This window comes from Olea europaea, unplaced genomic scaffold (assembly GCF_002742605.1).
Source record: "Olea europaea var. sylvestris unplaced genomic scaffold, O_europaea_v1 scaffold59, whole genome shotgun sequence".
Lineage (NCBI taxonomy): Eukaryota > Viridiplantae > Streptophyta > Magnoliopsida > Lamiales > Oleaceae > Olea > Olea europaea.
The window spans coordinates 415,052-428,646 of NW_019264242.1; the positions used below are offsets into that span (position 1 = coordinate 415,052).

Sequence of the window (13,595 nt, forward strand, 5' to 3'; positions counted from 1 at the left end):
GGATAAGAAAATCGTTTTAAATCTAAACTCTCCAACAGGTTAATATCACGTGACAAAGTGTAACCTAAAGTATTCATCATAGTGTATAAGTAGCATGGTCCTTACCAATTGAACTTTGCTATTTGTACACTGATTTTTGACACGTTGTTTGACACTTGCATTGTTGTCAAATGTCAATAGGATAGGAAAATTGTTTGAAATTTAAACTGTCCAACAGGGTAATGTCACGTGGCAAACTGTAAACTAAAGTGTGTATCATAGTGTATATGTAGCAAGGTTCTTACCGATTGAACTTTGCTATTTGAACACTGATTTGATACATTTTTTGACACTTTATATTGCTGTCAAGTGTCAATTGCATAGGAAAACTGTTTGATATTTAAACTATCCAATGGGGTAATGTCACTTGGCAAAGTGCAAACTAAAGTGTACACCGCAGTGTACATGTAGTAAGGTTCTTATCGATTGAACTTTCCTATTTGTACATCAATTTTTAATACATTATTTGACACTTGCATTGTTGTCAAGTGTCAATTGGATGGGAAAATTGTTTGAAATTTAAACTGCCCAACAAGATAATGTCACATGGCAAAGTGTAAACTAAAGTGTACACCACAGTGTACAAGTAGCAAGGTTCTTACCGATTGAACTTTGCTATTTGTACAACTAATTTTGGACACGTTGTTCGACACTTGAATTGTTGTCCAGCGTCAACTGGATTGGAAAGCTATTTGAAATTTAATCTGTCCAATAGGTTAATGTCACGTGGCAATGTGTAAATTAAAGTGTACACCATAGTGTACATGTAGCACGGTCCTTACCGATTTAACTTTACTATTTGTACACTGATTTTTGACACGTTGTTTGACACTTGCATTGTTGTCAAGTGTCAATAGTATAGGAAAACTATTTGAAAATTAAACTGTCCAACTGTGTAATGTCACGTGGCAAACTATAAACTAAAGTGTGTACAACATAGTGTACGTGCAGTAAGGATCTTACCGATTGAACATTGCTATTTGTACACTGATTTTTGACAGGTTGTTTGACACTTGCATTGTTTTCTAGTGTCAATTGGGTCGAAAAACTTGTTGAAATTTAAATTGTCCAATAGGGTAATGTCACGTGGCAAAGTGTAAACTAAAGTGTACATCATAGTTTACATGTCGAAAGGTTCTTACTGAGTGAACGTTGCTATTTGTACACAGATTTTTGACACGTTGTTTGACACTTCCATTGTTGTCAAATGCCAATTGGATGGGAAATTGTTTTAAATTTAAACTGTTAAATAGGGTAATGTCACATTGCAAAGTGTAAACTTAAGTGTACACCATAGTGTACATGTAGCACGGTCCTTACGGATTGAACTTTGCAATTTGTACACTGATTTTTGACACGTTGTTTGACACATGCATTGTTGTCAAGTGTCAATTAAATGGGAAAGCTATTTGAAATTTAATTTGTCCGACAGGGTACTGCCACGAGGTAAAGTGTAAACTAAAGTGTAGACCATAGTGTACATGAAGCAAGGTTCTTATCGATTGAAATTTGATATTTGTACGCTGATTTTTGACACGTTGTTTGATACTTGCATTGTTGTTAAGTGTCAATTGGATGGAAAAATATTTTGAAATTTAAACTGTCCTACAGGGATATGTCACATGGTAAAGTGTAAGCTAAAGTGTAAGCCATAGTATACATGAAGCAAGGTTTCTATCGATTAAATTTTGCTATTTGTACCCTCATTTTTGACACATTGTTTGACACTTGCATTTTTGTCAAGTGTCAATTGTATTGGAAAACTGTTTGAAATTTAAACCGTCCAATAGGATAATGTCATGTGGTAAAGTATAAACTAAGGTGTACACCATAGTGTACATGTAGCAAGGTTTTTACCGATTGTACTTTTGTACAAATACTGATTTTTGACACGTTGTTTGACACTTGCATTGTTGTCAAGTCTCAATGGGATGTGAAAATTGTTTGACATTTAAACTGTACAACAGGGTAATGTCACGTGGCAAAGTGTAACCTAAATTGTGCATCATAGTGTACATGTAGCAAGGTTCTTATTGATTGAACTTTGCTATTTGTACACTGATTTTGGACACGTTGTTTGACACTTGAATTATTGTCAAGTGTCAATTGGACGAGAAAATTGTTTGAAATTTAAACTGTCCAACAAGGTAATGTCAAATGGTAAAGTGTAAACTAAAGTGTACACTATAGTGTAAATATAGCAAGGTGTAAATATAGCAAGGTTCTTACCGATTGAACTTTTCTATTTGCACACTAATTTTTGCCACGTTGTTTGACACTTGCATTGTTGTCAAGTGTCAATTGGATGGAAAAATTGTTTGAAATTTAAATTGCCCAATAGGGCAATGTTACGTGGCAAAGTGTAAATTAAAGTGTACATCATAGTCTACATGTAGCACGGTTCTTACCGATTGAACTTTGCTATTTGTACACTGATTTTTGACACGTTGTTTTACACTTGTATTGTTGTCAAATGTCAATTGGATATGAAAACTGTTTGAAATTTAAACTGTCCAATAGGGTAATGTCACGTCAAAAAGTATAAACTAAAGTGTACACCATAGTGTACATGTAGCATGGTCCTTACCGATTGAACTTTGCTATTTTTGCACTATTTTTAACACGTTGTTTGATAATTAAACTATCCAACAGGGCAATGTCACGTGGCAAAGTGTACACCATAGTGTACATTTCGCATGGTTCTTACCGATTAACTTTGCTATTTGTACACTTATTTTTGACATGTCATTTGAAACTTGCATTGTTGTCAAGTGTCGATTTGGTGGGAAAATTGTTTAAAACTTAAACTGTCCAACAGGGTAATGTCACGTGGAAAAGTATAGACTAAAGTGTACACCATAATGTACATGTCACCAGGTTCTTACCGATTGAACTTTGCTATTTGTACACTGATTTTTGACACGTTGTTTGACATTTGCATTGTCGTCAATTGTTAATTGCATGGGAAAACTCTTAGAAATTTAAACTTTCCAACAAGGTAATGTCACGTTGTAAAGTGTGAACTAAAGTGTACACGATAGTGTATACATAGCAAGTTTCTTACGGATTGAACTTTGCTATTGGTACACTAATTTTTGTCACTTTTTTGACACTTGCATTGTTGTCAATTGTCAATTGGGCGGGAAAAATATTTGAAATTTAAACTGTCCAATAGGGTAATGTCATGTTGCAAAGTGTGAACTAAAGTGTACACTATAGTGTATATATAGCAAGTTCTTACCGATTGAACGTTGCTATTTGTACACTGATTTTTAACACGTTGTTTGACACTTACATTGTTGTCAATCATAAATTGGGTGGCAAAACTATTTGAAATTTAAACTATCCAATAGGGTAATGTCACGTGGCAAAGTGTAAACTAAAGTGTACACCATAGTGTACATGTCACGTGGCAAAACTATTTGAAATTTAAACTATCCAATAGGGTAATGTCACGTGGCAAAGTGTACACTAAAGTGTACACCATAGTGTACATGTCGCCAGGTTCTTACTAATTAAACTTTGCTATTTGTACACTGATTTTTGATACTTTGTTGGACACTTATATTGTTTGTCAAGTGTCAACTGCATAGGAAAAGTGTTTGATATTTAAAACGTCCAACAAGGTAATGTCACATGTCGAAGTGTAAACTAAAGTTTACACCATACTGTACATGTCGTCAAGTGTCAATTCGATGGGAAATTTTTTTGAAATTTAAACTGCCCAACAAGGTAATGTCACGATGCAAAGTGTAAACTAACGTGTACACCATAGTGTACATGTAGCAAGGTTCTTATCGATTGAACTTTTGCTATTTGAACACTAATTTTGACACGTTATTTGACACTTGCATTGTTATCATGTTGTGTCAATTGGATAGGAAAACCATTTGAAATTTAAGATATCCAACCGGGATATGTCACGCGGTAAAGTGTAAACTAAAGTGTACACCATAGTGTACATGAAACAAGGTTCTTGCCGATTTAATTTTACTATTTGTACACTGATTTTTGACACGTTGTTTGACACTTACATTGTTATCAAGTATGAATTGGATAGGAAAACAATTTGCAATTTAAACTATCCAACAGGGTAATGTCACGTGGTAAAGTGTAACCTAAAGTGTATACCATAGTGTACATGTAGCATGGTCCTTACCGATTCAACATTGTAATTTGTACACTGTTATTTTACAAATTGTTTGACACTTACATTGTTGTCAATTGGATAGGAATACCATTTGAAATTTAAATTGTCTAACAGGGTAATGTCACGTCAGAAAGTCTAAACTAAAGTGTGTACACCATAGTGTACATGTAGCAATGTTCTTACCGATTAAGCTTTACTATTTGCACATTAATTTTTGATACGTTGTTTGATCTTGCATTGTTTTGAAGTATCAATTGGGTGGGAAAACTATTTGAAATTTAAACTGTTCAATGGGGTAATGTCTCATGACAAAGTGTAAACTAAAGTGTGCACCATAGTGTATATGTAGCAAGGTTCTTACCAATTGAATTTTGCTATTTGTACACTGATTTTTGACACATTGTTTGACGTCTGCATTGTTGTCAAATGTTAATTGGATAGGAAAATTGTTTCAAATTTAAACCGTGCAATAGGGTAATATCATGTGGCAAAGTGTAAACTAAAGTGTACACCATAGTGTACACGTAGCATGGTCCTTACCATGTACACTGATTTTTGACACGTTGTTTGACATTTGCATTATCGTCAAGTGTCAATTGCATGGGAAAACTATTTGATATTTAAACTGTCCAACAGGATAATGTCACGTGGCAAAGTGCAAACTAAAGTATACACTATAGTGTAAATGTCGCAAGGTTCTTACCGATTAACTTTGTTATTTGTACATTGATTTTTGACACGTTGTTTGACACTTGCATTTTTGTCAAGTGTCAATTTGGCAGGAAAATCGTTTGAAATTTAAACTATCCAACAGGGTAATGCCACGTGGAAAAGTGTAGACTAAAGTGTACACCATAGTGTACATGTCACCAAGTTCTTACTGATTGAACTTTGCTATTTGTACACTGAATTTTAACACGTTGTTTGACATTTGCATTGTTGTCAAGTGTTAATTACATGGGAAAACTATTTGATATTTAAACTATCCAATATGGTAATGTCATGTGCTAAAGTGCAAACTAAAGTGTACACCATTGTGTACATGTGGCAAGGTTCTTACCTATTGAACTTCGCTATTTGTAAACTAATTTTTGACACTTTGTTTGACACTTGCACCGTTGTCAAGTGTCAATTGGATGGAAAAATTGTTTTAAGTTTAAACCGTCCAACGGGGTAATGCCATGTGGCAAAGTGTACACTGAAATGTTCACCATAGTGTACATGTGGCATGGTCCTTATAGATTGAACTTTGCTATTTGTACATTGATTTTCAACACGTTGTTTGACACTTGCATTGTTGTCAATCGTCAATTGGATGGTAAAACTGTTTGAAATTTAAACTATCCAACAGGGTAATGTCACGCGACAAAGTGTAAACTAAAGTGTACACCATAGTGTACATGTCGCTAGGTTCTTACTAATTGAACTTTGCTATTTGTACACTGATTTTTGATACTTTGTTTGACATTTGCATTGTTGTCAAGCGTCAATTGCATGGGAAAACTGTTTAAAATTTAAACTGTTAAATAGGGTAATGTCACGTGGCAAAGTGTAAACTTAAGTGTACATGTTGCAAGGTTCTTACCGATTGAACTTTGCTATTTGTGCACTGATTTTTGACACATTTGACACTTGCATTGTCATTAAGTGTCAATTTGATGGGAAAACTTTTTGAAATTTAAACTGCTCAACAAGGTAATGTCACGATGCAAAGTGTAAACTAATGTGTACACCATAGTGTACATGTAGCAAGGTTCTTATCAATTGAACTTTGCTATTGGTACACTAATTTTTAACACGTTGTTTGACACTTGCATTATTGTCAATCGTCAACTAGGTGGTAAAACTATTTGAAATTTAAACTATCCAACAGGGTAATGTCACGCAGCAAAGTGTAAACTAAAGTGTACACCATAGTGTACATGTCGCCAGGTACTTACTAATTGAACTTTGCTATTTGTACACTGATTTTTGATACTTTGTTTGACACTTGTATTGTTTGTCAAGTGTCAATTGCATAGGTAAACTGTTTGATATTTAAAATGTCCAACAGGATAATGTCACCTGTCGAAGTGTAAACTAAAGTTTTCACCATAGTGTACATGTTGCAAGGTCCTTAACGATTGAACTTTGCTATTTGTACACTGATTTTTGACACGTTTGACACTTGCATTGTCGTCAAGTGTCAATTGGATGGGAAAACTTTTTGAAATTTAAACTGCCCAACAAAATAATATCACGATGCAAAGTGTAAACTAACGTGTACACCATAGTGTACATGTAGCAAGGTTCTTATCGATTGAACTTTGCTATTTGAACACTGATTTTTGACACGTTATTTGACACTTGCATTGTTATCATGTTGTGTTAATTGGATGAGAAAACTATTTGAAATTTAAGCTGTCCAATCGGGATATGTCATGCGGCAAAGTGTAAACTAAAGTGTACAGCATAGTGTGCATGAAACAAGGTTCTTGCCGATTTAATTTTGCTATTTGTACATTGATTTTTGACACGTTGTTTGACACTTGTATTATTGTCAAGTATGAATTGGATTGGAAAACAATTTACAATTTAAACTGTCCAACAGGGTAATGTCACGTGGCAAAATGTAAACTGAAGTGTATACCATAGTGTACATGTAGCATGGTCCTTACTGATTCAACATTGTAATTTGTACACTGATATTTGACACATTGTTTGACACTTAAATTGTTATCAATTGGATAGGAAAACCATTTGAAATTTAAATTGTCCAATAGGGTAATGTCACATCACAAAGTGTAAACTAATGTGGGTACACCATAGTGTATATGTAGCAATGTTCTTATCGATTGAGCTTTGCTATTTGTACACTAATTTTTGACACGTTGTTTGATCTTGCATTGTTTTGAAGTGTCAATTTGGTGGGAAAACTATTTGAAATTTAAACTGTTCAGTAGGATAATGTATCATGGCAAAGTGTAAACTAAAGTGTGCACCATAATGTATATGTAGCAAAGTTCTTACCGATTGAATTTTGCTATTTGTACACTGATTTTTGACACATTGTTTGACGCCTGAATTGTTGTCAAATGTCAATTGGATAGAAAAATTGTGCCAAATTTAAACTGTCCAATAGGGTAATATCACGTGGCAAAGTGTAAAGTAAAGTGTACACCATAGTGTACACGTAGCATGGTCCTTACCGTGTACACTGATTTTTGACACGTTGTTTGACATTTGCATTGTCGTCAAGTGTCAATTGCATGGAAAAACTATTTGATATTTAAATTGTCCAACAGGATAATGTCACGTGAAAAAGTGCAAACTAAAGTGTACACTATAGTGTAAATGTCACAAGGTTCTTACCGATTAACTTTGCTATTTGTACACTGATTTTTGACACGTTGTTTGACACTTGAATTTTTGTTAGGTGTCAATTTGGCAAGAAAATTGTTTGAAATTTAAACTATCCAATAGGGTAATGTCACGTGGAAAAGCGTAGACTACAGTGTACACCATAGTGTACATGTCACCAAGTTCTTATTGATTGAACTTTGCTATTTGTATACTGATTTTTGACACGTTGTTTGACATTTGTATTGTTGTCAAGTGTTAATTGCATGGGAACACTATTTGATATTTAAACTATCCAGTATGGTAATGTCACGTGCCAAAGTGCAAACTAAAGTGTACATCATAGTGTACATGTGCCAATGTTCTTACCGATTGAACTTCGCTATTTGTACACTAATTTTTGACACTTTCATTGTTGTCAAGTGTCAATTGGATGGGAAAATTGTTTTAAGTTTAAACCGTCCAACAAGGCAATGTCATGTGGTAAAGTGTAAACTGAAGTGTTCACCATAGTGTACATGTGGCATGGTCCTTACAGATTGAACTTTGCTATTTGTACATTGATTTTCAACATGTTGTTTGACACTGGCATTGTTGTGAAGTGTCAATTGGATGAGAAAACTATTCGAAATTTAAACTACCCAACAGGGTTATGTCACATGGAAAAGTGTAAACTAAAGTGTACACTATATTGTATATGTAACAAGGTTCTTAATGATTGAACTTTGCTATTTGTACACTGATTTTTGCCACATTGTTTGATACTTGCATTGTTGTCTGTTGTCAAGTGTCAATTAGATGGGAAAACCTTTTGAAATTTAAACTGTCCAATAGGGATATGTTACGTGGTAAAGTGTAAACTAAAGTGTACGTCATAGTGTACATGAAGCAGGGTTCTTACCCATTGAATTTTGTTATTTGTACACTGATTTTTGACACATTGTTCGAGACTTGCATTGTTGTCAAGTGTCAATTGGATTGGAAAACTCTCTGAAATTTAAACTGTCCAATAGGGTACAGTAACGTGGTAGAGTTTAAACTAAAGTGTATACCATAGTATACATGTTGCATGGTCCTTACTGATTCAACTTTGCTATTTGTACACTGATTTTTGATACGTTGTTTGACACTTGCATTGTTGTCAAATGTCAATTGCATGGAAAAACTATTTGATATTTAAATTGTCCAACAGGGTAATGTCACGTGGCAAAGTGCAAACTAAAGTGTATACCATAGTGTACATGTTCTAAGGTTCTTACCGATTGAACTTTGCTATTTGTACACTGATTTTTGACATGTTGTTTGACACTTGCATTGTTGTCAAGTGTCAATTAGGGGAAATTTTTTTTAAAATTTAAACTGTCCAACAGGGTAATGCCACGTGGAAAAGTGTACACCATAGTGTACTTGTCACCAAGTTCTTATCGATTGAACTTTACTTTTTGTACACTGATTTTTGACATGTTGTTTGACGCTTGCACTGTAGTCTAGTGTCAATTGGGCAGGAAAACTGTTTGAAATTTAAACTGTCCAACAGGGTAATGTCACATGGAAAAGTATAAACTAAAGTGTACCCCATTGTGTACGTGTCCCGAGGTTCTTACCGATTACACTTTGCTATTTGTACACTAATTTTTTATACGAATTTGACACTTGCATTGTTGTCAAGTGTCAAGTGGATGGGAAAATTGTTTGAAATTTAAACTGTCCAACAGGGTAATGTCACGTGGAAATGTGTAAACTAAAGTGTACACCATAGTGTACGTGTTGCGAGGTTCTTACTGATTACACTTTGTTATTTATACGCTAATTTTTGACACATAATTTGACACTTGCATTGAGGTCAAGTGTCAATTGAATGAGAAAGCTGTTTGAAATTTAAACTGTCCTACAGGGATATGTCGCGTGGCAAAGTGTAAACTAAAGTGTACACCGCAGTGTACATTAGGCAAGGTGATGTAAACCCCGTAGCGACGTCGACTACGAAACCTACAAAGAGATTGACAAATCCAAGAAAGCCAAATTAATCCAAGAGTTTAGGATTAACCCAAAAGGAATTCGAACCAAGAAATCCAACAAGAACGACGCTTGAAAGACCCCTTGATCACACAATCCAAGTATTAAATCTGGTTGTTTGAACGCCACACGTTAACACTTGATAAGTTTGAAGTTGTTCAATGAAGAACGATGAAGAGAAGACAATATGCCTCACTTTAATTCAATATCAATGATGTCAAAAGTTTTTAACAATTGAATGAAAACTCCTATTTATACTAAACCTAAAAACTAGGTTAAAATCGTGCAAAAGTTGAGCATAATCCCCAAAATATGGAAAAGAATAAAAAACTAACAAAATATGGAAAAATACGAAAAATAGGAAATTCGCCAAAATATGGCCCATGCGGCCGCATGGTGTATTTTCATGCGGTTGCATGGTTAAACCAAAAATCCATCTTGAGTTTCGGTATGCCTCCATGTGGTCGCATGATGTTTTAGCTGTGCGGTCGGACAGGCTTGTTTTCAGCCTCCGATTTCGTCACTTGATAACAAATTGATCCAAGTTGATTCGGCCTTCGATCCGAACATGAAAGTTGCTCCATTTTGAGTCCCGAACATGGTTCCATCAATGGTTTCTTGAATGAGCAATCCTATCGCTTGTTTCACTTGCTTTGCCCTTGATCGCGTCATTGGTCCGCTATCGACTATCAACGGATCTCGTCTCGCACTCGTCTTCGTCGGGCTCCACTCCTAGATCATATCATCCCCTCCCTCTTCAAAAGGATTCATCCTCGAATCTAAACCTACATCAAATAGAGAGAGATCAGATACATTAAAAGTAGTCGAAACATTGTACTCACCTGGAAGGTCCAACTTGTAAGCATTGTTGTAACGCCCCAAATTTTATCGACCTAAAATTTGAGGTGTTACCGATATCATTTCGTATCGCATACATAAAGCGAAAATATTTAATTCGAAATTTAAAACTCTTGATTTATTTAATACTCAAATACCAAATTGAATAAACAAAATGTCGCGTAAACATAGAACATTAAACATAATTAAATTGAAGCACATAATCCTAACAGAATTATTTTAAAACATTTTCTTGCGAAGTTTTTCTTTACTTGGCAACCTGCGCACCGCTCAGCCACCATCCACGTTGACCGTACTGATCTGAAATATTGAAATTGAAGGAGTGAGTAATTATACTCGGTAGGATACGTGCGTCCAAACAATATAATAATTTAAAATATAAACTCATAACATTTAATACCAACATTTCGTCAAGAGCAATCGATGATCAGTCGAAAGCTCTAATACAATTTGAGAAGACCCGAAGGCGATCTCACATTTCATTTCATTTCGTAGGGACCCGCAGGTCAAACATTTCATTTCATTTCATAGAGACCCGCAGGTCGAACATTTCATTTCATTTCATTGGACCCGCAGGTCGATTAGCATTTCATGAAATAAATCACGTCAAAAACTATAATATTGAAAGGATGAAACAACTTGCACATAAAGTATCCTACTTCGATTGATAATAAAAAAGTAAGGAATTCACGTTCCCAAAACCTTTTTGCTGTTGTCGTGTCTTGTGGATTTAAGGTCGATCCAGTGGAAATTCCACGTGCTAAAATCCTTTCTAACAGTATTAAAACCCGTTTTCGACAATACAAAGAGAACACTTCTGGAATGGAGACTTGGACAGGCAGTGAAGAGTTAAGTGAAGATGGAAGAGAGTGGTTTTTATCTCATAAATTTTCGAGGATTTGGAATGAATTTATAGTGTAAGGGAGGTGTAAAATTAAGAAAGGTTTTGACTGCCAATGTGACGCCCCGAATTCTAGCAACCCGGAACGTTACCAAACGTGAATTGATTAATAAAGTGCTTGAAGCAAATACATTTTAATATAACAAGGAATTGAGTAAAAATATTGAACAACCTTAATAAAAGGTAAATTAAATTAAATAACATATGCGAAACAATTTGGAATCATATCTTTTATCAAAACACTAATAAAAGTAGTTCTAACGAATAATAAAAATAGGACTAATTGAAAATTATGACGTGACTCACAATAAAATAATCTACTGTTATTAAATATTCTAAAAATTAAAGTACTTCATGATGTAGATCCATTGGTCCAATATGCATCCATACACCGCCGTCCAGCATACTAATTATTACCTGAAAATTGTAAATAAAGAGGGATGAGTATAACGAGTTATACTCAATGAGATGCTTGCTACTCCACATTCAAATCAAACGTGAAATTATGCATAAATTATCTTACCAACATAACATGAGAATTATCACACCATGACAAATGATAATTCAAGCAAGCGCTGCAAATAACGTGAAGGCTAAATTGTGCCTTAAACTGTATCATGATTTCTCCCGAAGGAGCTCTGAACTGAAGTAATTAAATCCATACATGACAACGTATTTGAAAAGATGTGGACAAACCACTAATAGCACTGAGCATCTCACCTTTTGAAGATGAACGTGGAAAATAAAATTGCTGAAAACGTGATTCTTTATTGCGATTCCAAGGCCTTAAAAAGGCTTAATAATATGGAGAAATATTTTAAAGAGGAGAAGAGAATAAAGACGTGCAGAAGAAGAATGATGAATTAATGACCGAATGCTTGAGGTTTAGTGCTATATTTATACTAAACCATGGTGTAGGGTAATCACGTGGGAAGTGGAATTTTGCTAAGATTTGAACTCTAAATTTCTGTGCACATCACATAAGTTAGTTTAGAATTCTGATCCCATAAATTAGTTTGAAATTCTGATTGGTGATTTCTTATGGGATTCTGCCGAGTTTTATATCAGATAAGGAAAGGATAAAGATAAAGAGGTTGCATGACCTTTACACACGTGGACTGATCTTCTATTTTGATGAATCTGATTGTTTATTGGTTTTGATAAGTTCAAAATCAGCTACAATTATAATAAGGAAAAGGACAAAGAGGCGTGAATTTGATTGTTTGCTGCTTGAATTCACACGTGGGCTGGGAAACCAAATTGGCCTCCTATTTGCACATTTTAATAAAATAAATAACTAGTTAATCTCCTGTTTCGATCAAAATAAATGGAAGAGTGTGTCAAATGAAATTTCTATACAACTTAACTAGTTTAATTAATTAAAGTCCTAACTATTCTAATACAATAATTATTAGAAGACTTTATCAGAATCCAAATCCTATATGATTAAGAATAATAATTTCTATCTTAATTAAAGTAGATTAGTATTACAAGTAACCAATAATTTATTATAATAAAGAGACTTTATCCTTTGCACACGTAAACACTAGGATAAATTTAGTTTCCTTATTACATTTGTTAAACAACTTAAATGGATAACTAATAATCTCCTAATGGCCGAAACAAACTGGTTAAGGTAAGTTTATTAATTAATTAGAATTTCCTTTATGCCTTGATTCTTCTATTGATTATATCTTAATTCAACTTATCCAAAATATCTTTTTCTTAATCCTAGTATATATAATTAATTATTATCCATCAAAGGAGTCCAATATTGATATTGTAATTTAGCTCGAATTAATAAATAATATTATTAACTAAGTAGTTTTCTTAATTGGCTATAACTCAAGTTTAACGAATCCAAATTGAATTTTTCTTGAGTCCATAATTCGCCATTTACTACGAGCTTCAAAATGAGCCCAATATTGATAGGGTAATTCTAACTCCTTCAATAATTAACTATTTGGCCTATTTAATAAAGGTATAAAATCTGAAACTTATTTTCACTTTGGTCCTTCAACTATAAAGATATTCACATAGATCCAAATTAACCATAGAAATAACCAATTAACTTGTATAAAGACATAACTGAACTTTGCATTCCTATTAAATAAATTAATGCTAAGTAAAAATTTGGGATTTTACAGCCAAATTTGTTAAAAATATATAAAGGGTAATTATGCAATCTAACCAACAGAAATCTCGTCAATTAGCTCATTAATCTGTCCAATTACAAAAACTCTTTGTTTGGATATCAATCAAATCAAATTAATTAGGATCTATTTAACATAA

The 13,595-nt window shown here is 33.9% G+C and overlaps 1 long non-coding RNA gene across 1 annotated transcript; it reads right to left on the bottom strand.

Annotated features, from left to right (window-relative positions):
* Window positions 1–10,356: 10,356 nt before the first annotated feature.
* On the bottom strand, window positions 10,357–13,032 carry LOC111389433. Its single transcript, XR_002701731.1, has 3 exons — window positions 12,024–13,032; window positions 11,655–11,720; window positions 10,357–10,702 (listed from the first exon to the last, which is right to left on the bottom strand). It is a non-coding gene; the product is annotated as an uncharacterized LOC111389433 (long non-coding RNA).
* Between the last annotated feature and the right edge of the window lie 563 nt (window positions 13,033–13,595).